Here is a 25,771-nt window from a genome sequence, read left to right as displayed (position 1 = left end):
TTATGATAATAGATGTCTGGTTCATAATTGTGATGTACATGTTATCCTGGAAAGTTAAAGCTGAATTTTATAGTCATTATGGTACTATATTAACTTAAGCAATAATTGCTCTTTTGGCAATTTGAGTTTAATCCTCTGCTAATATAACTGATCAATTTCAGTTATTTATCAGGTATTTATTTATATATTTATTCCTATACTGGATTCTAATTGCCTTTAGGACAAAACCTTCCATCTTTTGTCCTTCCAGCATACAGCAGAAGTACTGTGTGCATTACAGATCAATGTTTTAAAAATCCATTTTATTTTTCATCAATGTAAAAATCTCACTCCTTGAATATTATTTAAAATTTCAAAATAAACTAAATGTATTGCTTATAACTAATAAAAATGGTCATTTCAGAACATTTTAATCTTAGGGGCTATACAGTCAGCCCTCTCTGTGGGTTTTGAATCCATAGCTTCAACCAACTGCTATGGAAAATATTTTTTAAAAAGATAAAAAATAATAATACAACAATAAAACATCATGCAAATAAGAAATGATACAGTATAACAGCTATTTATATAGCAGTTACATTCTATTAGGTGTCATAAGTAATCTACAGATGATTGAAATCATATGAGAAAATGTGTTTAGGTTATATGCAAATACTATGCCATTTTATTTAAGGGACTTAAGCATCCTTGAATTTTGGCGTCTGCATGAGTGAGGGGGACATGTCCTGGAACCAATCCCTATGGATACTGAGGAATGAATGTATATATTTTCACGTTAACTTTGCCCTTTCCCATACACAAGACCACTGTTAACCAAGAGCATGTTAATTTTGTCAAAAATAAATTTATTATATTTGAGTGGGTCAATTTCTGGCCACTCTATTCTGTTCTATTGATATATATATATATATATATATATATTTATATATTTATATATTTTACCAATACCATGCCTGTCTTGTTTACTGTAGTTTTATAATAATTCTTGACACTAGGTTGTTTGAATCCTCCAACTTCATTCTTTTTCTTACATACTGCATTGGCTATTCTAGGTTCTTTGCCTTTCCATATGCATTTTAGAATAAGATTGTTGATATCTACAAAATAGCTTGCTGGCCTTTTGATTAGGGTTCTGAAAAATCTATAGATAAATTTATGAATAATTGACATCTTAACAATATTCAATCTTCCAATCCATCAGCATGGTACATATCTCAATTTAGTCTTTCTAATATATTTTTTTCATCAGTGCTTTGTAGTTTTCCACATACAGATTCTGTTCATATTTTATTAGATTTATACCTAAATATTTCATTTTGGTTGGGTGCTATTGTAAACAAAATTTCAAATTCAAATTGCTTATTACTGGTGTATAGGAGAGCAATTGACATTTGTCTGGTGACTTTGTATATTGTGACCTTGTTATACTTATTTATTACTCCCAGGAGAAATTTTTGTTTTGTTTTATTTTTACATACTTTTTGTGGTTTTCTATATAGATAATAATTCTATCTGTGAGCAAAGACAATTTTATTTCTTTCCAATTGGTAAACATTTTATATATTTTTCTTGTTTTAATGTATTAGCTAAGATTTTGAAAGTATGATGCTATATAGAAATGATGAGATAGAATATCCTTGTCTTATTCATGATATTTAAGGGATGTGTTCACTCTCTCACTCTTAAGTCTGATGTTAGTTGTAAGTTTCTTCCCAATATTCTTCATCATGTTGTTGAGGAAGTTTCCCGTTATTCCTACTTTGCTGAAAGTTATCGTTATGCATAGGTGTTGGATTTTATCAAATATCTTTTCTGAGTCTATTAATAGGATCATGAGTTTTTTTTTCTTTAGGCTGTTGATGGGGTAGATTACATTGATTGATTTTTGAATATTGAACCAGCCTTGCATACCTGGAATAAATCCCAGTTAGCAGAGCTATATAATTTTTTTTACATGTTGGATTATATTTGCTAATATTTTGTTGTGGATTACAATGACAAATGCATGAACTAGTCTGCATAACATGGGACTCTTGGTACTATTTGGACCAAAGAAATTTTTGAAAATGCAGATTTCCTGACATAGAGCAGATGCTTACTAGAGCCATTATAATTTAAGGATTATAGAAAATATGATTTTATTTTATATCACTTGCTGGCAAAACCTGTAGATTTAATTTCATTTTCTTTCAGTGTAATGAGATTGGTATAATTTTTGTCATTTCTCAGTTTAGGAAGTTGACCATTCACAGGTGAGGAAGAATATAAGCAAATTGCTTAGAATGACACAGCTGATAAGCTGTGGAGCTCTGTTTTGAGCCTGGTTTTTCATACCTTAAAGTCTATGTTTTTTCTCACCACAATAGACAGCCTTGCTAAGAGTATTGGAGATAGACGGTTGTTACATTAAAAGTTACAAAGCAAGTCAGTAGTAAAATTACCAAATATGCATTTTTCATAACTGCACTAAAACCATCAGTTTAAGGTATCTAATCAAGATTATTTATGTATACACACACACACTAAATATTAAAAATCAACCTTCTAAGCCATGTGCTTGTGAAACTGAATTCTGTGTTCTTCTTTAGGTGATACATTTAGAGTAGAAGAAGATAGGGATTGGCACGTGCTTGTTTGCTATGAGAAGCTGATATGGAGTCTATACACCTCCTCAATACTCACTATGTTTCTTTTAAAACTATGAAAAAGTGTTTTGTTTCCCTGAATCTCAAACTCATTTTCCCTGACACAGTCTTCTCCAATTTAGTAGTGTCTTTTGAGAAAATTATCAATGCAACACTATTAATCATTTAGCAGCTGGTACAAGAAAGAGCTTTTAGGAGACTTGGGTTGATACACAGTTCAGGAATAATCATTTGTTCACTGTGCTGCATGAGATGCCTGACACTTAGTTCAATGAACCAGAGATACATCTTTATTCTTTTTGTCCTTATGATTTCTAAAATTGGAATGTTTAGTGTGTGATTTTAATAGACTTTATCATATTTATAATTTAGTGCTATGAGAACAATATATGAAATTTTCTAATGAAAGAGGAAAAGGAATGTAAAGAAAAAATTATCTTTCTATTATCTTGAGGTGATTCATTTTTTTACCAGTTAATGAGACAAAATAGCAGTGAAATATTCAACTGAGTTTTCCAAAGGAACCAAGCATTTTATAAATTTCCTATAAACTAAAATGTTTCAGAATGTATAAGATTTTGACTCCTATGACTGTGAATCTGTGAGTATCAAATTGGTTAAATAAATTAGTTAAATTTTATTTTAATATCATTAGGTACTACGTTTTAGTGTGTGATCAAAGCTTATAAGCTGATTAACTAGACAGCAAAGCAACATTTAAGAATTTTTGTAAAAATTGATATTTGTATTATAAAATAGTATATGCTTATTTTAGAAATTCTATATAATAAAGATAATCATGTAGTAAAAATTAAGTTACATAAGAATCCACTATCTATAAATAATTTTGTTTGTATTGTTTTCAGATAATCAATTACATTTATACATTTTGCTATGCATACATGTGTATGTATACAGCAAATGCATAATCATAAAATGATTGTAAACAGTGTTTCATAATGAATTGTATACTGTTTATTAAACATTTAAAGTGAAGAGACTTTATGAAGCAAAACTCAAAGTGATAACCAAGGATTTATCCAAATGGGCTGAATGCTGGAAGGGATGCAAAGAACATGAAGCAAGGCGAGGAGGACAGAAGGATGTTCATTGACTAGAAAGAATTTTTAAAACAAGGATGGAGGGAACATGAGGAAGCTCTGTCTTCTGGCCAGCCCCTGTAGACCCTACCTCAGGGCTTAGTGAGAGAAGAGTGGCAAGCAAACTGTGAGGATGATTTACATGCAAAATCTTTGCAAGACTTGGGAAGGCAAAGAAGCTCTTTTGAAATCATCCTGACAATGTATGATATACGTGCTTGTAGCAGGGTGGCCAGTGAATCAAATTTAATTTTTAATTATTTTTTTAAATATTTGCTATATAGAGGTTGATATTTGCAGAGAAAGTATTGGGAAACTTTGCATAAACAGCTTGGATTGTTCCAAATGAGAGGCAAAAGATACAAATCTTAAACTTCCCTAAAATTCAGAGTTACTGAAACCCATTGAATGGATGGGGTTAGGCTTGACCAAGACTTGGAAGCAGGAAAGACCACAGAAGCCCTTGATATTTCCATTACCAGATGTCAGAAAATAGATAGGACCAGTGGACTGCTCTCTGCACATGGCCAGGGGTCCTGAAGGAAGTATGTAGCTGACAGCAAAATTAATTCACATCTAGCCCTCTTACACCAGAGGAAGATAAAACATTAGTGAACCTAAAGTGTCATACCTCTCAGAGCTCAAAATGGTACTTTGGCTGAGCCTGGTCAGGCAGAGCAAGGCAGCGGTGCAAGGGAATCTTCCTACCTTGAACCTCAAAGAATGCCAGCATCCAAGACAGGCAGCTGCTGACCTGAAACTAAGGCAGGAGTCTCAACCTTAGCCACATTGCTTTGGACAAGACTGGAGGAGTGTGCCGATGTTGACTGTTAGCTGAGGGTTGTTTGCATGTGTTGGATATTACAGGCGTGTCTGATTGCCTACAGAGGCTTAGTTGGAAGTAAAACAAACTTACGTTGTTTGGTTCCAGTGTCTCCCAGCTTCGAGGGGTTAAATGCGAGCCTGTAAAGCAGGAACAGTAGGTTCAACTAATAGGAGATGGGAAAACACTCTGGGGATTTTGAGGACTATCATGAGAATGGGGTGACCCTGTGGAAATAGCATTAAAGAGCATTAAAAAAATGATGGAATAATAGCTGAATCCCATGCCAGTAGGAAGGGAGAGACCTTATGCATGGAGGAGGGAGGGAGTCTCTCTATTTCAGCCAAGCAGCCTCAATACGTTGTGGCCCTTATTTGGTATATATGGCATGGTAAGACCATCAACAGGGAGTGCATTTGTTTCCTATTGCTGCTGTAACAAATTATACAAATTTAGCAGCTGAAGACAAAACAAATTATTATCTTATAGTTCTGGAAGGAAGATTTCTGAAGTGTGTCTGCAGGGCTACATTCCCCTTGGGGGCTCTAGAGGAGAATCCATTTCCTTACCTTTTAGGAGATCATATTCCTCAGCTCATGGCCCTGTATCACCCTGACCTCTACTTCCATAGTCACATCTGCTTCTCTGACTCTCCTGTCCTTGTCTCCCACTTCACTTATAAGCATCTTTGTGATTACTTTGGGTCCACTTGGATAATCCAGAATAATCTCTTCATTTTAAGATCTTTAAATTTAATCCCATCTGCAAAGTCCTTTTTGCCATGTAAGCTAACATATTCCAGGTTCTGGGAATTAGGACATCTCTGGAGGCCTGTTATCCTGCCTACCACAGAGAGCAGTGCCAAGACTGGCCATTGACACCCACCTCTGTGGCAGGGGCTGGGCCCCTGCTTATGTTTCTAGCTCATTTCTGTAAATACCAGTTTCCATAGAGTTTGGAAAGAAAATATTCACAACTCAAAAATTTTGCATTAGATAAGTTGCTATTTATTAGAGTGGCATTTTTGGCTATGTAGAGATCTCCAAAAAATACTGCACGTGTGCCCTTGAAAAATTTTATTGAAGCTGTACCTTAATCAAGTCAGAGATGAATCAAAATTAAAAGCAATAATAGGTCATTATATTTTTTAAAAAACAGTCACTAAGGCCAATCTAAATTATTATTGTAAATATTGTTTTTAAAATTAAGTAAAGTCAATATTTTGAACACAATGATAATGCTGAGTGCATGAGCATGTGGTTCATATAGCCATGGGTTCAAGTGCAAGCTATGCAGCATAATAGTTGAATTTTTACATGGTTAAATTATTGTTTTATGATGGATGATGTTAATTAGAGAAATAAAGAAATATAAAAATATGTTTTTAAGAAACTTCTGATAGACATTAAGACAGTTAAACTCAAATTGTTTACTTTGCAGAAGATTGTTAAGGATAATAGAAAAAATGAAAAATTATAAAAGTATTGTGATAGCTAATTCTATGTGTCAACTTGACTGAGGCAAGGAGTATCCAAATTAAACATTATTTCTAGAGGTGCCTGTGAAGGTGTTTTAGGATGGAATTAACATTCGAATCAGTGGACTCAGTAAAGTAGATTTCCCCCATTTAATGTGAGTAGGCTTCATCCAATCCATGGAGGGCCTGAATAGAACAAAAGACTGAAGAAGGAGGAAGTCACCCCATTTTTCTTTCTGTCTGTCTGCTGAGCTAGGACATTAGTCTCTCCTGCCCTTGGACTGGACTGGGAGTTACACCATTGCCGCCTCTGGTCTCAGGATTTCAGACTCAGACTGGAATTAAATGACTGGCTTTTCTGGGTCTCTAACTTGCAGATGGCAGATAGAGGGGACTTCTCAGCTTCCATAATCGCATGAGCCAATTTTTTATAATAAATCTGTGTGTGTGTGTGTGTGTGTGTGTGTATGTGTTTGCACGTATGCAAAGACTGTCCACAAAGTATCCAGCCATTGTTAGTATAACAAGAACCTCATATAATTGATTGTTTTTCTCTGGAATACTCTAATACAATAAGAGAAATGAATAGAAATAGAAAAATTAAAAACTACTTCTTCTGAAAAAGAAACATAAAACAAAGAGACAGAAGTAAGAAAGTAAGGAAAAGCATGCCAATTTGGTCAACATATATAATTGGATTAAATATTGAAGAAGCATATTGGCAGTTCGGGTATAATGAGCAAAATAATCTATCTAAAACTACATGAATCAGAATTTTTGAAAATAAATGGATGGGTAGCATTTCTCAGATAAAAAAAGTAAGTCTTAGTTGCAATTTTAATTTCAGATGAAGTTGATAACTAAAGGCAAAAATAATCAAATGGGCTAAAATCTGTTATTTATATTTAAATAAAAATATAATATTCATGGTTTTTTTGGTGATATTTAATAAAGTATCCAAATATATAAGGCAATGCTTAAAAAAGAAAAGGAACATAAATGATCTGAGATAACTCTCCTTGCCTTTGACAGGTTAAGTACAAAAATTTAAATAAGGACATAAACAATTATAATCCCATAATTAACAAAAATGAAACATTGGTTTATATGTAAAAATTTTTATCCCAAAATACACAAAATAACCTATTTTTTAGTTTACACAAAATCTTTACCCCCCCAAAAAAAATTACATATTAGGCTACAAAGTGTATTCAGAACATCCTAAATAGCAGAAATTATTCAAGGTAGGTTTTTTTTTTTTCCTGACCAAAATGCTGTAAATTTTGGAATTTATAAGTAATGAAAAACCCAAGCATTTGTTTATTAATACATCAACAAATCTCCTTGGTAACAAGATGGTCAAAGAAGATCTCTGTAAGACAAAACTTTGGGAATGTCTAAAGTGATGAATAGAATCAAATTCATAGTTAAATGTTTCTATTATTAAACACTGACTTAAAATGAAAATCTATTTGTAACCAAATAAAAACAATTATACCTTTAAGCATATCTGCATGTAGTCTATTCAAATGGGTGCATAGACATGGAATTATTGTGTTAAATGGTTTGCATTTTTAATATGCATTTTAATTATATTCCCACTGTATTTTCCAGAAATGTTGAAAAGTAAAAATATCAGCTGTCATCTCCTTTAGAACATCCTAAGAATTAATTGAACAGTTAACAATCATGCATGCACAACATGAAACTTTTTATTTTACAACCAGTATCAACTGTATTCTTGAGCCCACATTATATAATAGTATAAGCAATGTGATTTATTTCATTATAGTAATCTTGGTCAGATAATTTAAAGTCCGAGTCAGAGTTTTTATTACCAAGTGTCAGAGCTCTGTGGGCTCCAGCTGTTAATGTCCTCCCTTGACTGGTCTGTGGTACTGGTGCATAGCTGATTCTGACATGTGGCCCACTTGGTGACCCAGCTGTGCACCTGCCCCACCGCCCGGCCCGCCATGTGGGATTTTAGAGAAGCAGTCCATGGAGTGTGACCCCCCAAAGTCCCACTGATACAGGCTGCATTCTCTGCCAAGCTGTTTCTTGAAGGTGGCAAGCCAGCCCCTTCCTTCTGCTACCCCTCCCTCTACCTTCCGTGGCTGGCTCCACGTATCCTTGCAATTTTGTGGAAATCGTTAAGCTTTCTCTCCTACTCTTTTCCTTTTACCACTACAGGTATGTTCTGTTTTAAGTGTGTGTGTGTGTGTGTGTGTGTGTGTGTTACATGCATACTGATACTTGCTTATTTTGGTTTATTGTTCTTTTGCACAAGTTGGGTGAGCACCGGTCTCTATGAGAGATTCAGATGAGAAGTACTCACCAGCCTCCCGTTTCAAATTACAAGAGAAATTCTTCTTGGGATAGAATAATCAGGATGGAGGAACAAGTCACCTTCCATATAAACAGGACTCACGCTCCTAAAATATTTGCTTTTCTCCTTTCTGTTTTTAGTTGTGGACTCACTTCTGGTAGTTAGGGGAAGACAAAATCAACTCTTTGGGTTTCTTCATTGTTGTATTAATCATACATCTAGAAGATATTGTAAAGTTTAACTACTTGTAATTTGAGGATTATCTTCCACAAACAAAGATGGGATGGTTGCAAGGGAAGAAAAAGTGACCTAGAACTCATAGTTGACATCCTGAGTTACCATAATGGGATAATCTCCTATGTGACTCCATTAGGGCTCTAACACTCGGTCGTGCAGTACTGACAAAACAATGTGCAGACAATGGAATGGAACACTCGTTGGTGTATCTCTGAATTAAGTATATGCTAATGAAAGAATTATACACCAATGCTTTATTTAACAAATGGTATGAAAAAGTTATTTCCAGATGGATTAAAGAATGAAATGGGGAAATGTACTGAAGGTAAAGAACATTGAGTGTAGATTTTTTCAAATAAAATAATATTTAGTGATAAAAATGAAATATCTTTATTTTCTGAGGTTCAGGTCAATGAAGTTCAGAAAATTTATCTGTCATACAAGGACCATTTTTGAAATTATTCTTGAAGGAAGAACTCCAGCAAGAAGAGAAATAAATCTAGGAGGTCGTAACACTATGGAGCTATAGCTTAGCAAATGTTATTATTGTCTTAATAACCAAATATAATAAACAAACAGGCAAAAACAAAAAATGAACTTCATAACAATACAGAATTAAAATTCTAGATGATTCTAACATGACAGGGATATGAGGAATGTTGGAGATCAGTGGGGGCTGAGAATAATTTTCTATTTCAAGGAAAATATATATATAGTAATAAGTTTAAGAAATTAATAGTTAAAAATAAATTTAAATTTGAGTTTTAATTAGACATAATTATACAACAGCAAAAATAGTACATCTGCTGTTTTACATAGAATTTAAGATGCCATCAATCGTAAAATGTGCCATCATTTCATTTATCACTATGAAAAAAGGCTGCCAATCAAGACACTATACTTTCTTATCATTAGAATTTGTAGGCTGGGCGTGGTGGCTCACACCTGTAATCCTAGCACTCTGGGAGGCCAAGGCAGGTGGATTGTTCGAGGTCAGGAGTTAGAGACCAGCCTGAGCAAGAGTGAGACCCCGTCTCTACTAAAAATAGAAAGAAATGATTTAGACAGCTAAAAAAAAAAAAAAATATATATATATATATAATTAGCCGGGCATGGTGGCGCATGCCTGTAGTCCCAGATACTCGGGAGGCTGAGGCAGAAGCATTGCTTAAGCCTAGGAGTCTGAGGTTGCTGTGAGCTAGGCTGACGCCACAGCACTCTCTAGCCAGGGCAAAAGAGCAAGACTCTGTCTTAAAAAAAAAAAATTGTATTCATATTCAAAGAGCTCTTTTAGACGTCGTTATTCTTATGAAAATAAAAAAAGAAAGCCAAAATAAAACAAGATATTCCTAAAAATTCTTTATAGGAGTCCAGCTCTCCTAAATTACTTCTTAACTTAGCATCATTGATGTTTGTATTTTCCTGCACAAAATTATCCTGTGTGCCATAAAGAGTGATGATGCAGTATTTTTTAAAGAATTTATAAAAATAAAACTACTATGCCTTGCAGGTAGAGCAGGCCTACTTTAGACTTCTGCTTAGGAATGTTGCTAAATCTGTCCCATTCACTGCCTCTGCCAACCCCTTTCCCATATCATTTTATTCCTGGTGGTTAAAAATATTCTCCTCTCCAGTTTTCTCTAGGACTTTTTTCCAAACTGTTGACACCAATTCTATAAGTTTTGATGCTGGAACTTGATATTCCTGCATGTTCAGGAAACGAAAACTGGGTCACAACAACTGCCTGGCCAACCATGTTTGCAGAATGCTTCAGACTTCAAATCATTCTGGCTTTCATGATATTAAATTATAAAATACATACAGTTTAGAAACCATGCAACTTTCAACAAGCTTAAAAAATTTAACTTTCCTAATATAAAAAGTAGGAAAGGAGAAAAAAGAAAAAAATAAAAATAAAGAAAATATGGGAATGTAGAACACTAAGCATTATACACAAGAAAATCCCATTTTGAGAATAATTTCAATAAATGTGAGTTAAACTCAAAAATCTAGAGATAGATTAGATTCAAAATAAAATTCAGCAGTATGTTGTTTTATTAGTTAACACCCCATAGAGGAAAGAAACTGGGTATTTAGAGGAGATTTTAATACAGGTAATTGGTTATATAGATGTTGGATGAGCAAAACGCAGATGGTCAGTTGAAGCAAAAAAGAAGATGAGGTGATACCCAAAGAACAGAAACTTGCTGATACTTCTGGGCTGGAGCCTGGTTGTCCACACCTGCTGATGGACTGATGGAGATGCTGTCACTCCCTGTTCAGGGTACACCAGACTTGCCCTCATGGCCAGGGCTGGGCCCATGGCCTGCACTGTAGCTGCAAGCAGTGCTGGCTGTGCTGTGGCCGCCGTTGCTCTGTCACTGTTTCTCCTGGCCATGGCTGCTGAAGACTGTCACAACCTGGAAGGAGGATGAGAGGCATATTTCCTCTCCTCCACCTTCCAAATTCCTATTAGGACTCCCATTAGCAGAACTTGACAGGAAGCCAGTTGGCAAGAGATCCTGGGAAATGTCACTTGCAGGCTCGCAGTCCTCCCAACGTATAGCAGAATACAGAAATGTGGGAATAGGGGCTTAGATAACTGACACCGTTGTCTACAAGGCATGCATTTAAACTAAAGGGTAAGGAAGTGTTTGTTTATTCATTCAACAAATATTTATGGAATGCCTGCTAGGTGTTAGCTCCTCTTCCAGGTGCGGTGATACAGCAGGGAGCAAAACAGATGAAATAAATCTGCTTGGTGTATTTTTGACCTTTTAACTCAGGGAAGACAGACAACAAACAAAATGAGTAGTTAAATTCTATTGTGTATTGAAACTTGACAAATGCTACAATGGAAAGTGAAGCAGGGAGAAAGGGTAAGGAAGCCAGGGGGTTTGATAAAACAGAGGCTTAATAATGCAATTAACAAAATCATGAAATGTAATATGGATTTAGTACTTTTATCTGAAATAAAATGATGAAATCGAATTTTGCCAGTTGTTCCAATAATCACTTTTATAGAATTTGTTTCCAATCTGGGATTTAATCCAGGATTATTCACTGAATTTGTTGTCATGTCTCTTCAATTTCCTTTAATCTGGAACAGTTCCATGGTTTTTCTTTGTTTTTTGAGACATTTTGAGACATTGACACTCTGAGAAGTAAAAGAGAGTTGTTTTGAAGAATGTTCTTTAATTTGGTTTATTTGATTGTTTCCTCATCACAGTTTAACATCCAATGCTGAAAAGCTGACCTTGTTATATTGACAGAACACTTTTGAATTCGTGCATTTTTGGCAGAAAGACTACAGAAATAATATTGTGTTCAGTGCATCACATCAACATTGATGACATTAGTGGCTTCAGAATATTGCACGGAAATAGCAACAGAGGAAACAAAAAATTAGAAATAAATGAAAGAATAAAAATCACTGAAATATGGAACGAAACTGAAATAAATGAGTAGCTGCTTTTCTCTTACCGCAGTTGAGAGCTAGAGCCACCAGGCATAGCTCCTTAGATGAAATGTGGAGTCAGAGGCTTGAAATTTCAGTCTTGTACAATATGGTCCTTACGTGTCCTACCCCATACCTTGTGAATTGACAATATAGAAATGGTGGCCCCTGCCCTCCTTTCAGCGTTTTTGCATTCTGCTTTTCAGTGCTGAATAATAGAGACATGAAGCCCTATGGTAGAGCCAGACAGACTTCTCTGGAGGAGCCATTGCCTTTCAGGGATTTCTGGGGAAAGCTCCAGACATCAATATTTCCTTTTCATCCAGTAGCAATAATTCAAGGACCAGGAGAATCACTCAAATATTTATAGGAGATACCTGCCCATGCCAATGCCTGGGGCTGTCATCAGTCTTAAAGAAAGGCATGAGCCCTGTCATCAAAGGCAGGTACTTTCAAAGGAGAAACAACACACACTCTCATATATCTTCCATGGAAAAACAAATCTTCTTAATTCTACTAAAGGTGTGGATGGGATAGAATGGTGAAGAAGATACTAATAAAATATAGAACAACAAAAAAGGAAATAATCATTATAGTGATTCAAATAATAAAAGACATCACTAATAGACACAAATAAATTAGCAAACTTATGTATCGAGGTGATACATTTTTTTTCCTCTTGTCCTTTTAGAGTTTTAGCAGTGACCCTTAGCAGAACAATAAGCTCTGTATCTTCAGTGAAGGGAACACTAAGAGATTGTCAAACCATTTTTTCTCCCATTGTTTAACTCATTCTCAAGTCCAGACTACATGGGGTGGTAAGAGTGATGTGAAAATAGAAGATTGGAAAGAAAAAATTTCTTTAAATTGAGAACTGTTAGAGTGATGTTATATTTCACTCTACTCCCAAACGAGTGAGGCGTTCTTCAGAGACCACCTGAAGAGTTTAACATATATTCTTGGAATTTGGAGAACATAGGGCTAGTGATTCATTTTGTCCTGGACAAATATATTTTAAAGATGAGAGGTTATTTTGACAGACCTGTAGTGGCAAAGCCAAGAGACAATACTACATAACAGTTTTTATTTGTAGATTTTGAGGGGGCCCTGGAGTGAATGTGTGTTTCCTGTAGTTTCTCTCATTCCAAGAGGGTAGCCTGAATGGGTGAGAGCTCCAGCAATGGAGTTTGTGTGGGGTGCACACCAGAAACCAACAGCTGAGAAAGAGTCGTAACTTGCGGGCCAGACACAGAATGTCCCACATTAAGGAAGTGTAAATGGTGGATCCTCAGAAATGGATCCTTAGAAATGGTCCTGAATGAACCCTCTAAGACAGCTCCACAAAATAGTCAACATCAGTCACTGGCCACACCCAAAGGCCATCAGTAACAGATGACAATGGTATTGGTTCAGGAAGATCTTTTTGCTTTACCTCTTTTCTTCTACCTTCTTCCCCTCCTCTCTGGAAGAGAGAGTCAGCATAGTGATTATGGGAAGAAAAAGTAGAAGAAAAAGTTTCTGAAGAGGAGAAGAAACTAAGTCAGACCTGAGCTGGGCAAGGCAGCAAGTTTCCAATGGAAAGAGATTTGATTAGACTTGGCTTTAACTGTTAATATGTGATGTGACAAGGAAAAAAACCCAAGGCTTCATTTAGAACAGTGACAAAATATTCAAGAGTGTATAAAAGCAGTGATCAAGAAAAGATTAAGATTCTTTTTTCTTGAAACTTACCAGGTCCAACTTATTCAATAAACTGTATATATCCAGATGAAGTAGGCACAGTTATTAAAAAAAGTTACAAAATTGAGATAGTAAGAAATAGAGTATTTGAATATTCTAATAATCATTAAATAAATTAAAATAGTAACCAAATCTTCCCACTCCTCTTCCCTGCAAAAAGCTCAAAGTCTAGATAGTTTTATATCTGAGTCCTATTAAAATTTCAATGAATAGATAATCTCATCTGAAACAAATTATTACAAAACTCACTTAATGAGATTAGTGTAAACTGAATTCTAAAATGGATAGGACAGTTCAAAACATAAAACTAGAGACAAATGTCATCTGTATAAATAAAAAATCCTGGCTGGGTTCAGTGGCTCATTCCTATAATCCTAGTACTTTGGGAGGCCAAGGGAGAAGGATCGCTTGAGGCCAGGAGTTTGAGACAAGGCTGAACAAGAGCGAGACCCCGTCTCTATAAAAAAATAGAAAAATTAGCTGGGCATGGTGGCAAGTGTCTGTAGTACCAGCTACTTGGGAGGCTAAGGCAGGAGGATCGTTGAAGTTGCAGTGAGCTATGATGACGCCACTGCACTCTAGCTCAGGAGACAGAGCAAAACTGTGTCTCAAAAAAAAAAAAAATAAATAAAATAAATAAATAAATAGAAGAAAAATCCTGCATAAAATAGTAACTACTTTAATACAACAGTATTTAAAAAATAATTTATTATGGTCAAGTTAGTGATTGTCCTCATTAATTAGTCTTTACCAGCTAGGGAGCCACTGGAACAAGGTCCTCAGATCCGCATGGCTGTGGCTGCTTGAACCTTACCAAGCGGTCAGATCACACAGCAGTTTTTTGCTTGTCCCAACCCCAAACCTGCAAACCTCTGACATAACAATTCGATTGCAGAAAATGTGCCCCACTTTGCTTTTTTGAAAGCCATCTAATTATACAGACTCTATATTCCCATGTTCTTTATTTTGTCTTTAGACTTAATCAGGATTGTCAAGTGTTTTTATTTTTATAGCCAGTCTTCATGTGTTCTGTGACAAGTCAGTTTATGTGACCTGCTTTCTCTTTCTTTTTCATTTCTCTAACTTTTAATAACTCAACTCATTTCCTTCTTTCAGCTGCATTAGCAATACTATTTAGAACAGGATTCAACACACTTCCACACTGTTTGCCAGTAGGATTTTAAATTGGACATTTTAAAGTTTGCTTTTGAATCATAGTTTTACTGTAATGCACTAATGATTCTTTCATCCTTGATGCATTTTTTATATTAGCAGGTAAATAAAGCAGTAACTGTGCAAAACATTTACTAGTAATATAATTATTTATTGCCAGTAGCCAAACACCTACTGAAAGCCACAAATTCCCCCAAATGTATGTTAATTTATTTAATAGATGTGCTAGTCCATAGATACATTCAATAAATACTAGTTTTTTGGTTGGTTGATTTAGACTATATTTGTGAGCACATATGTTTGTCTAAAAATTTTCCAGGTCAATTTAATCAGCCAACTAATTAGGTCAGTCTAGGCAAAATTATCAACTGATATGATTGCATATTTTGATTAACTATATTTTTAAATTCATGCTATTAAAACAATAGGCTTATTTATCTTATATTTGTGTTCCCCAACATTCTAATAGCACCACACTTATTAATGACTCAAATCATGGCTAGAGTCCTTGGAACTATTTAGTTTTCCTCCAAGTTGATTCTGAGCAATGGAAAACCAATCATTAGACTTAATTCTGAATCCTGTTGTCATTTCACCGTCTCATTCTTCGCATTGTTTATTTCTTATTGCCACTGTTTCTGCATCTGTTTTATGAACGTTAACATTTCCATCCTCTGATTCAGGCCCTTACTAATCTCCTGCAGAGGATTTAGAAACTTGAGCTTTCATTTGTAATAATCTAGGCCCTTTAGACGTATTCATAAGTTAAAAGCTTTTATTATTATGGTTAGAGTTTTGTACTTCTAACATATTGATTTCTGCATTTAGCATTGTTTTCTCCTCTGTTTCATTTGGTTAACTGAATTAGTTAATTCAGTTATAATATCTATTGACTCCAACATTAGTCAAGTAAAAAAATAAGAAAGACAATTCTTATACTTGAGGAATTTGTACTCTGATGAGAGAGAAATGTGAAAAAAAATATAACCCATACAAATAATTACAACACAGAGCAGTAAGAACTATCAGAGCAGAATCCAAGAGGGCAGGCAGAGGGGCAGTGTGGCATGGCAATTAAGAACACTGACTATTCCTATAAGGGCTTCACCACTTAGAAATCATGCAGCCTTGGGGGAAATTTATTTTATTTTTTCATGCCTCAGTTTCCTTATATTTTAAGTTAGGATACACAAAGGACTTTCTTCAGATCATTGTAAGTAGGAAATAAAATATATTAATACATATACAATACTTAGGCTAATTCCTGACACATAGTATGTAGCCAACACGTGTTGTTATTATTAAAATATGATTATTATTACTACCCACACCAACTTTAGAATATAGAGAAAAGAGGGGATTTGGCACAATAGGAATATTGCATTTTGAGTGAATGAGAACAAGTCTTTGAGCTGTGAGATCTGGTTTGGCTTTTGGATTTGCTACTAAAAAACTAATCCTTCCACCTTTCAGTACTTAAAATACTTTATGTAACATGAACAGCTTTAAATAATTTTTTTCCCCACCAAACTCAGGTTATGTATGGACCTTTGAAGGCATGTTCTCATGGATCTCAGTATTTAACATTATTTTTATTATAATGTTACTAATGTTACTGAAATAAGTACTACCATAAAGCAATATATAATATAGGACAAATATCTCCTGTTTTCAGCTTGATTTGCTTTTATTCATCTTGATTTGTTTTTGTTTGAGTCTACAGAGTACAAATAGACATAACTTTATTTTAGCCTTCACCATTGCCTTTAAATAGACCCTGTAGGATTTTTTTCTCAGCCTTTTGATGGCATATTGGGCATAATTTTCATTCATTTTCAGATATTAAAATAATTCCATATTTTAGTTACTGGAAAATCAAATGCAATCTTAATCAAATGGCCAAAAGTAACATCATAGTAATGGGACAAATTGAAATCATGTACCAGGGTACACAGAGAAAAATATACCATCTTTTCTGTGATGTTCCTGCTAAAGATATGTAACCTGAATCGCATCATGAGGAAACAACCCAAATTTTATTATTATGGTTAGAGTTTTGTACTTCTAACATATTGATTTCTGCATTTAGCATTGTTTTCTCCTCTGTTTCATTTGGTTAACTGAATTAGTTAATTCAGTTATAATATCTATTGACTCCAACATTAGTCAAGTAAAAAAATAAGAAAGACAATTCTTATACTTGAGGAATTTGTACTCTGATGAGAGAGAAATGTGAAAAAAAATATAACCCATACAAATAATTACAACACAGAGCAGTAAGAACTATCAGAGCAGAATCCAAGAGGATTCTGAATAACTGGAATCCAGAATAACTGGACTATAATTTTCAAGTGTCAAGGTTATGAAAGCCGGGGTAGACTAAGAAACTATACTAGACAAAAGGGCATCAGAAAAGCATAACAGCCAAATGCAATGTGTGTTCCCGGATTAGATTTTTTGCTATAAAATACATTATTGCGATGACGGAAAAAATTGAGTGGAGTCTGAGGATTTGTGGCTAGCAAATTTTATCAGTATCAATTTCTTAATTTTGAAGGCTGTAGTATAGTTATGTAGGAAAAGTCCTTGTTCATAGAAATAGCATGCTAAAGTGTGAGAGGATGATGGGATATTGTATCAGCAATTTACTCTCAAATGATTCAGGAAAAAAATGATTTCTATTGTACTGGCAACTTTTCTGTAATTTTGAAATTACTTAAAATTATTTAAAAATTAGTGTTTAAAATGGTCTTCAATGGGCCTGAAGGGAAATACCCATATATATATATATGTATATATCCAATTGAAAGCTAGATAAAAACTTCAGTCTCTTATTTAATATTTTGCTTCCTTCTCTGGTTTAGTCCTGAACTGCAATACTGTAGAGCTGGTAGAGAACAGAGTGTGTCTGTTCTACTTTTCCCTGCTCCTCGCCTCTGCTGCTCCTGATTCCTCTGGGTCTGGGACATGAGGAAAGGTGTTTAGAAGGAAAGAACAGTCTTACTGACTTGTTCTATTGAAATCTGGTCATAAGTGCCATCTCTTGTGGCAGAATCCACATTTTTGTTTTCTACTCCCCCCTGTGGGGCACTTTATAAACCTTTTAGGGATACACTACAGGGACCTACACAGTGGCATCCCTTAATGCTGATAAGGTGTGCTCCAAATAACTCCCATCTCCTACTTCATGAACTCCACCCTGGGGTGTTTTTAGCAGGATTTTTTTCAATATCATCCTAGCCATATTAACTTCTGTGTCCACTGGGTCCCTGGGAAAATTCATTCTGTCAAATGCACCTTCATTCTGTCAAGCTATAGATGTTTCAGGCTCTTCCAAATTATGCTGTCATCCCTATTCAGCCATCAGGGGAATGCCAACCAATCTCTAACCTTCAGGCGCACCCTGCCCAGTGACAAGCACCTGTCTCCTTTCACCCCCAAACCTGAGAGAAATCTCCAGAGCTCTGCTCTAATCTGTCAGTGAGGAGATGGGGTTTTGTCACTCATCTACCACCTAATTAGGAAATAAGCGGCCAATTTTGCATTCTGGAAAATATTGCCCCCACTGTCACAGTGGGACTCTCTTAATGTGCTTTTTAATTGTACTGGGAGAATGCCATAGAGTGGAGGAGAAACATGAAGGCATTCTCTTCTATATACTTCTTTCAAAGAATCTTCTCTCCTTCTCAGTGAATTCTCATATGTGTGAGGGGTGATTTGGTTTCCTGGATTTTTTTACACCTCAGATTTATTTAAACAATTTCATGTTATAAGTGATATAATTTTGCTGAAATTAAATTGCTATAAACCATATAAATATGGTACTGATGATTGATACAGGAATTCTTTTGATTTTTCCTTATCTATATTGTGTAGTAACTCAATTCTTTCATTTCTTTTTTCTTTTTAAATTGCTAGGTGTCCTAATGTTTTGACCATTAAATAAACTGATGTGATTCTCTTCTTCTTGGCTCAAGAAATTACAATAATAGTTTTTGACCTTTACATGATTGAAAACACAATTGTAATTTCAGATTTTTTAATTGCATGGCAAGTATAAGGTACTCATTCAGATGGTTAAGAATATCCTTTTCAGATTACCATTGAATTACAGACCTGAAATATATAGAGGAATCCTAATTTGAGAAGCATTGACATGGACCAAGTAATTTTATATTCTTTTCCAAATATAGAATCACTGTGATGATTCTAACAACATAAAACATTTTCTTGCAATTATATGGTTGAGAATAATCTGATTTTGTCAAAATCAGATTGGACCTTTAAAAATACCTGATCTATATACTTTTTATAGGAAGCTATCCTTTCCCAACATTGTTTCTTAAAAATGGTATAGAAAACTTGCCTGTAGATATATGTGAGACATGTTATTTTTGTCTACCAGACATGTCTATATAAGAGATATACAAACCTTCAAACTCTATACTCGTGAGAAAGTGAGCTTTAGTTATCACTGGGTATCTTATCCCAATGTCCAAATGTTTTTCAAAGTGTTCTTGAAATGTTTTTCTACATTGTTAAAGTCATTAAGGTGCCTGCCCTTAGACTGTGTCTTTCCAACTCCCAGGTTTGGAGAAGTATGTGGAAGAAAGGAAACAAGGATAAAAACTACCTCCATGTTTCCTGGCAGTCGCTACTTTATCAAATGTTGCTATCAGATGCTCTGGCACCAGATGAAGATTTTACTGAGTATATCAGGGTTCTCTGGGACCATATTTTCCATTTCACTGTATTCTTCACAATTTCACACATTGATGCATATGTAGAAGTTTAGTAGTCTCATGATGTTCAGATAAATGCTGAATATAGCTCAGCAAGTTACTGACAGGATTAGAAGGACTTTTTTGGTGTGAAATCATGGTTCAGATTTTGGTAAGAGTGTAATAAATAAATATGATGATAACAAAAAGAGCACTGAATAATCTCAATTGACTTTATTGCTTGTTTTTCTGAGCCTCATGCGGACAAGTTTGTCCAGAAGAGATAATTTTAAAATTTATTCAAACCAATAGGAAATCACAGATTTCCCTCTTAGTAACATAACTCAGGATGTAGGATCTTCTGATGCAAATCTCTTGGGCTGCACTTCAAGGTGCCCTTGCTTTTTATTTGCAGTCTGCAATCTTGATTTTGACAGTCTATGATTTGTAATCATGCTATGCAGGATGCAATAACATTGTGCACCTCTTATCTTCCAGGGTGCAAATAGAGAAAATTATTGTTTCCCAGTATGTTGATGTCAAGAATTTGCAAAGATTTTAATAATAATATCACTACCAAAGTTTCCAGAAAATGCCTTCTATTTTTGCTCTAGTGTATTTCCTGTTTCTCCTACCTGGAAATTTAGTAATGGCTGTTTCTGAAATAGAGTGAAGACCTTATTTTTATTTTCACTTGTTTATTTCTGCTTAAAATTAAATTATATTAATTGTATAACTTTTAGTGAAGAAATTGTTTTAAACAGTTGTTTATTAAGGTTAGTATTTGCAAATTTCCCCTGATTTATATTTGTGCTCAAAATGATAACTAAGAAATATTTAGATATATCTGGCAATAAAAAATTTACATAATAGCTGGGCCAATGAAACTCATTAGCTTCTAAAATAATGTTTATGCTAGTTGTATAAAAGCTAGGAATCATGTGTGATTTTAAAAATTCTCATTTTGATTAATAAGTTGGCAGTCATAGGAATTAACTGATTCATGGAATAAACCATCATTATTTTGTAGTCTAAATCGTGAGATATAATTTGATTACCATAAGGCAAATTTTTGGCTGATTTGAGCTTGCTTGTCTATATATAAAATCAATATCATGTGAATTTTCCAACATAAACTATCAAGATGTATATCCTATAATGTGTCTAAAGTACTATAAACAAAAAGGAAAACGTCAATGAGAATTATGTAAGTGAAGCCAGTGTCTTTAAGCCAATAGCTAAAAATAACTGAGTCACATAAAGCCACTAATCAAAATCAGAGGAGAAAAGCATTCTTAGCACCATTCTCATTTTCTCTTGGTAATTGGTTTTCTTTCTTCATACCTTTGGAATTAGAGGAGACTTAACAGTGGAAGGAAAAAGCACACAGAAAAAATGAAAACTTGACAGGCCCACAGGATTAACATCCGGCTCTCTTTCCAGCTTTGTTAATGACAGACTTGTTCACAATGCCTCTAACTCTAGGACGCGTCATTCATTGGCAAGCCACTTTTAGTTTTCTTTCTATTTGCAGCAGATCATATATATCTGACTTGTTTTTCTTCCTTGCATTTTACTTTCTATGCTAGTCTGAAATATAAGTGTTGGATGGCAAATGTTGAAATAAAAATTGTCCTTCCCTAGACTTAAAAACTGGAAGAACTTTGAAATGAGAGTAGGAAAAGTTCAGGGACTCATATCAATGGAGCAGGAGTGTCTTTGTATGAGCTGTCTGGCGAGCTCCCTTGGCTCTAGTATAAAACTGTTCCTCAATTATCCTTGAAAAATTACAGTCAACCTTTCACCTATGAATCCCAGAGGAATTGCCACAGTTCTCTCAAATTTTATAATTAGGATCTCTCCCCACCATTTCACTTCACAAATTAAATCCCTTTTTATTGTATTGTTACTGTAGGAGTGGAAAAGTGTGACACTTTTCTTCACCCATCATAAGGGTCACAACCAACACTCGTATAACAAAAGACAGGTTAACAAGAAGAAAGCACAACAAATTTATTTAATCAAAGTTTTATGTGATATGGGAGACTTCAGAAATGAATACCCAAAGACCCAGGGAAAGCTGTCTATTTTTAAGCTTAGCTTTGATGAAGAATGGATAGCCTTGTAGAAATGTGATTGGACAAAAAGACATGGTCTAATGGTAATAAGACTGAGGTGTGAAACCTAGCAAGGTCTGTATGTTCAGATTCTTGGCCTCTATGTAGCATTCCTTCCTCCCAGGTGTGGGGCAGGTCCCCTCTGGAGTGAGGGTCTTCAAGGGAGAAGGAAGAAGGAAGAGAGTCTCTTTTTGAGGTTTTATGGCTTGCTTTGGAAGAAAGGGGTTCTAGTTTCTATGACCCAACTTGAGGAAGAAGAATTCTGGTTTCTGTGATTTGCTTCAGGGGAGAGAAAGAAGCAGGAGATAGGTGGGCAGGAAAGGTCAGAAATATCTTGATTCTGAGGTCCTTTCAATTTCCTTCATTTCAAAGGACTCAGCATGCCAAGGCACCATATTTTGGGGTATCATGTTCTGAGCCCCAACATTATTATAATACCGGATTATGAAAGTAATTCATTTTCTTTGTAGAAAAATATGAAAAATAAAGAAAAAAAGTGAGAGCAAGTAATTGCATCCAAAAATGGGACAGTGTTAATATTTTTGATGTATATCTTATGAGACATTTCTTTCTCTTTGAAATTTTTAAAAAAATTAAAACATTTTTTAGTTGACACATAATAATTGTATGTATTTACAGGGTACAGAGTGTTGTGATACATATAATATATAGTGATCAGGTCAGCATAATTAGCATTTCCATCATCTCAAATATTTATCATTTCTTTGTGTTGAGGACATTCAATATCCTACTAATAGCTATTTGAAACTATTAATATATAATATTTTATTGGCAACAATAGTCATCTTACAGGGCTATAAAACACTAGAACTTATTTCTCCTATCTAACTATAATTTTGTAACCTGTAGCAAATATCTCCCTAATCCCTTCCAACCCCTACCCTTCCCAGCTTCTAGTATCCTCTGTTGCAAGATTTATTTCTATGCAGACACACACTTAGTAAATATTTTAATTTTTTTGAAATCTGGATTTATACTCTCATTGCACAACTTTAATCACAACACTTTTGGTGCTGTCTAATCATGTTATTTGCCAACTGTTTTCATAATGATTTGTAAAAGTTTTTTACATATTCACTATATTTGTCTCATATATCCACCAAATATTATCTCCAGTTTATACTTTGCATATTAATTATATAAATGGTGTTTTTGAGATAATTTTACTTCTTGTAGTCAAACTATCAGTTTTGTCTTACTAGTTTTTTTGTAATTACTTCATATGTACTATATGTAGAGCTTTTTTGTATCAAAGCTATGGTTTATTAGGGTGTGAATTAGGAGTAATTCACATTTGTATTCTTGGTAATATTTCACATAGTGGGGAAATGATCTATTCCAAAGAAGTTTAAAATATTGGCCATTTGGAATTGTTTGGTTATGACACCTTTCATGGAATTCAGCTTCTGACAACTTTTTCAAAATTTTCCAATGTTATTGTTAGGATCAGACTTTACCTACTTTGAGTCCATTTTCTTTTCCAGAATATCATCTATTTTATGGAAATTTTATAATTTATTAACATGGAATTGTACCTGTTATTTTCATTTTATTTGAATGTCCTGTTTGGTAATCTCTTTTCTTGTTTCTTGAGGTTTTCTGTCTTTTCTCTTTTTTCTTTTTCTTTACTATAGTAGCTAGTGGTTTATTTCATTTATAAAATTCATCAGGTTTTTTGTTTTATTACCTAATGTGAGTTTCTTCATTTCTTCCATTCTCTGACTTGTATGGACACCTTGGAGAACAGGATTTCAGGTACTATAGAAGGCATATTTTCCTTATTCTTTCAAGTATTTCACATTCTGTCTTCAATGTATAGAACAGTATAGTAAATGTTCAATAAATGCTTGTTGAATGACACATTGGAAAGTGGACAGCAAGTTGGGGCAAGGAGGGGAACAAAACAGAGTGAATGTAAAAGACATAGATCTAAGGAAAATGAACAAAGAGAAAAGTAAGGAAATAGCATTATATTCATGAGGACTCCTTCTCTGCCTTACATCCTAAATTATACCCCTTTTGGCTTAGGAATTACAGATATTCAAATACTGGTCTAATGCCTAATTGCTGGATATAGAGGGAAGTATACTAAGGTCATCTGTGCTTGAAGTTGTCTTAACTTCTTTGCACTGTGATCATTTTATTTGGGAGAAAGATATCCTCTTTCCCTGCATGAATCATGTATATAATTTGTCTTGTTATCATGCCCTCTGAGGATCTGATTTGAAGGTGTGCTGGGTTGCTTCCTGCAATGCTATCACTTTGAGGAACAATAGCAGGATCTCTGGGGAAAGTTTTCAGACAGTCATATATAATCAACTTGCGATATTTAAAGAGAGGTTTAAATTTGAATTAGTTTTGTGAAGGAAAACTTGTAAATCTTTTAAAGTATTTCTTAAAGTTACTTTCAAGAGATTAATCTCATTTCACATTCTTCTTTGAGCCACGTAAATTTCCTCTACACATCACAGGACCTTTACCAGAAGCATTCGTTAACTGTGGCTTCTTTTTTCCCTTGGCCATATGTTTTCTTATCTTGTAAGTTGTTAGCTCTATCCAGTCAATCAGGGAGAACACAGAAGTGCATTCAATTAATTTCTTTGCTCAAAGGCATCAATCCACTGTTCCTTACAACCATTACATATGTTGGCAGTGCCTTTTATGAAAGCTGACTGCTATTTCCGAGACAGCACAAATTTAACCTGAGCACTTGGACAGGTTTTCTTGATGATGGTTGATTTCCAAGGGGATTTTATTTCAAACAAGAGCATGTTTTTGAGAAATGGTAGAAGAGGTACTGGGGAGCAGATTTACTTCACAAACTCTTCAGAAATCTATTTTTGTTAAAGTCTAAGTTTCAACATAAATGACACTTAACTTTAGATGGTAGCAGAACTCTTCCAATGTGTTAAAAATCTCTATGATTAAATTTTCTTAAATCAGGATTCATTCAACATGTACTATTGATTACATACCATGTACCAGATACTGCACTAGATGTTGAGGTTCCAAAATAAAAGGCATGTTCATTGCCTCAGGGGACACGACATTATAGTAGGGAGGCTGACATCAAACCAGTCTAATAAAATAAAGTACATGTTATATGTTGCAATGAGATTGTGTACATAAGGCACTGAGGAGAGAAATAATGGAATACCTCTTAAATGTTATGTTCTTTTGTTGTGGAAAAAGATAGAAATAAGCAATGGCTAGGATTGGTGACAAGATAGCAATTGTGAAATGAAATAAGATAAGTATCATGGTTACACTGGAAGTGGAATGATGATTTAATATTCAATTCATAAAATGACTTTACACTTTCACAATGAATTATCTACCAAACTCATGTCACTTACATTTGGAAAAGGACAAAGATCCCACCAAAACTAAATCTACCAATATTATTTGACTTTCAGTATTAACTGTTTTTATTTTTTTATGGTTTTATTCAGTTGTGCTTGGAACACATGTTTTTATATTTTGATAGTTGATCAATATCTGTTTCAAATATATTACTATTTATTCACAAGGGAAATATTTTTTTATGAACCATAAAAATCTACAATTAGAAATAAGGAGGAGGCTGACTTTGGTCCATTGCAAGCCCCACAACAGGGCTTGTAGTCTTATTTCCAACATTTTTCAGAATGGGAAGTTTCAACTGAGGGGATAACCTAAAATTATAAGGATCCTGTGAGGACAGAGTTAATACATCAGGCCCAGTTGTTCGGTCCTTGCGTGGCTCCTAGGGAACCTAGACCATAATCTACACCGGTCAGTGTGACCATGGGAAGATTCTTTATGTTAATAATTGATGCTTTTGCTATGTACACTGGGAGCAATGGATTGAGATACACAGGTGTGTTCAAATTGCTTTGCACAAACATCAAGAATGATGATGTGCATCTGATTTCATTGTTGCGGTCCTGACATG

The sequence above is a fragment of the Lemur catta genome, chromosome 2 (genome assembly GCF_020740605.2).
Source record: "Lemur catta isolate mLemCat1 chromosome 2, mLemCat1.pri, whole genome shotgun sequence".
In the NCBI taxonomy this organism is placed as follows: domain Eukaryota; kingdom Metazoa; phylum Chordata; class Mammalia; order Primates; family Lemuridae; genus Lemur; species Lemur catta.
The sequence above is the reverse complement of the archived record's forward strand: the minus strand, read 5'-3'. Positions refer to the sequence as shown.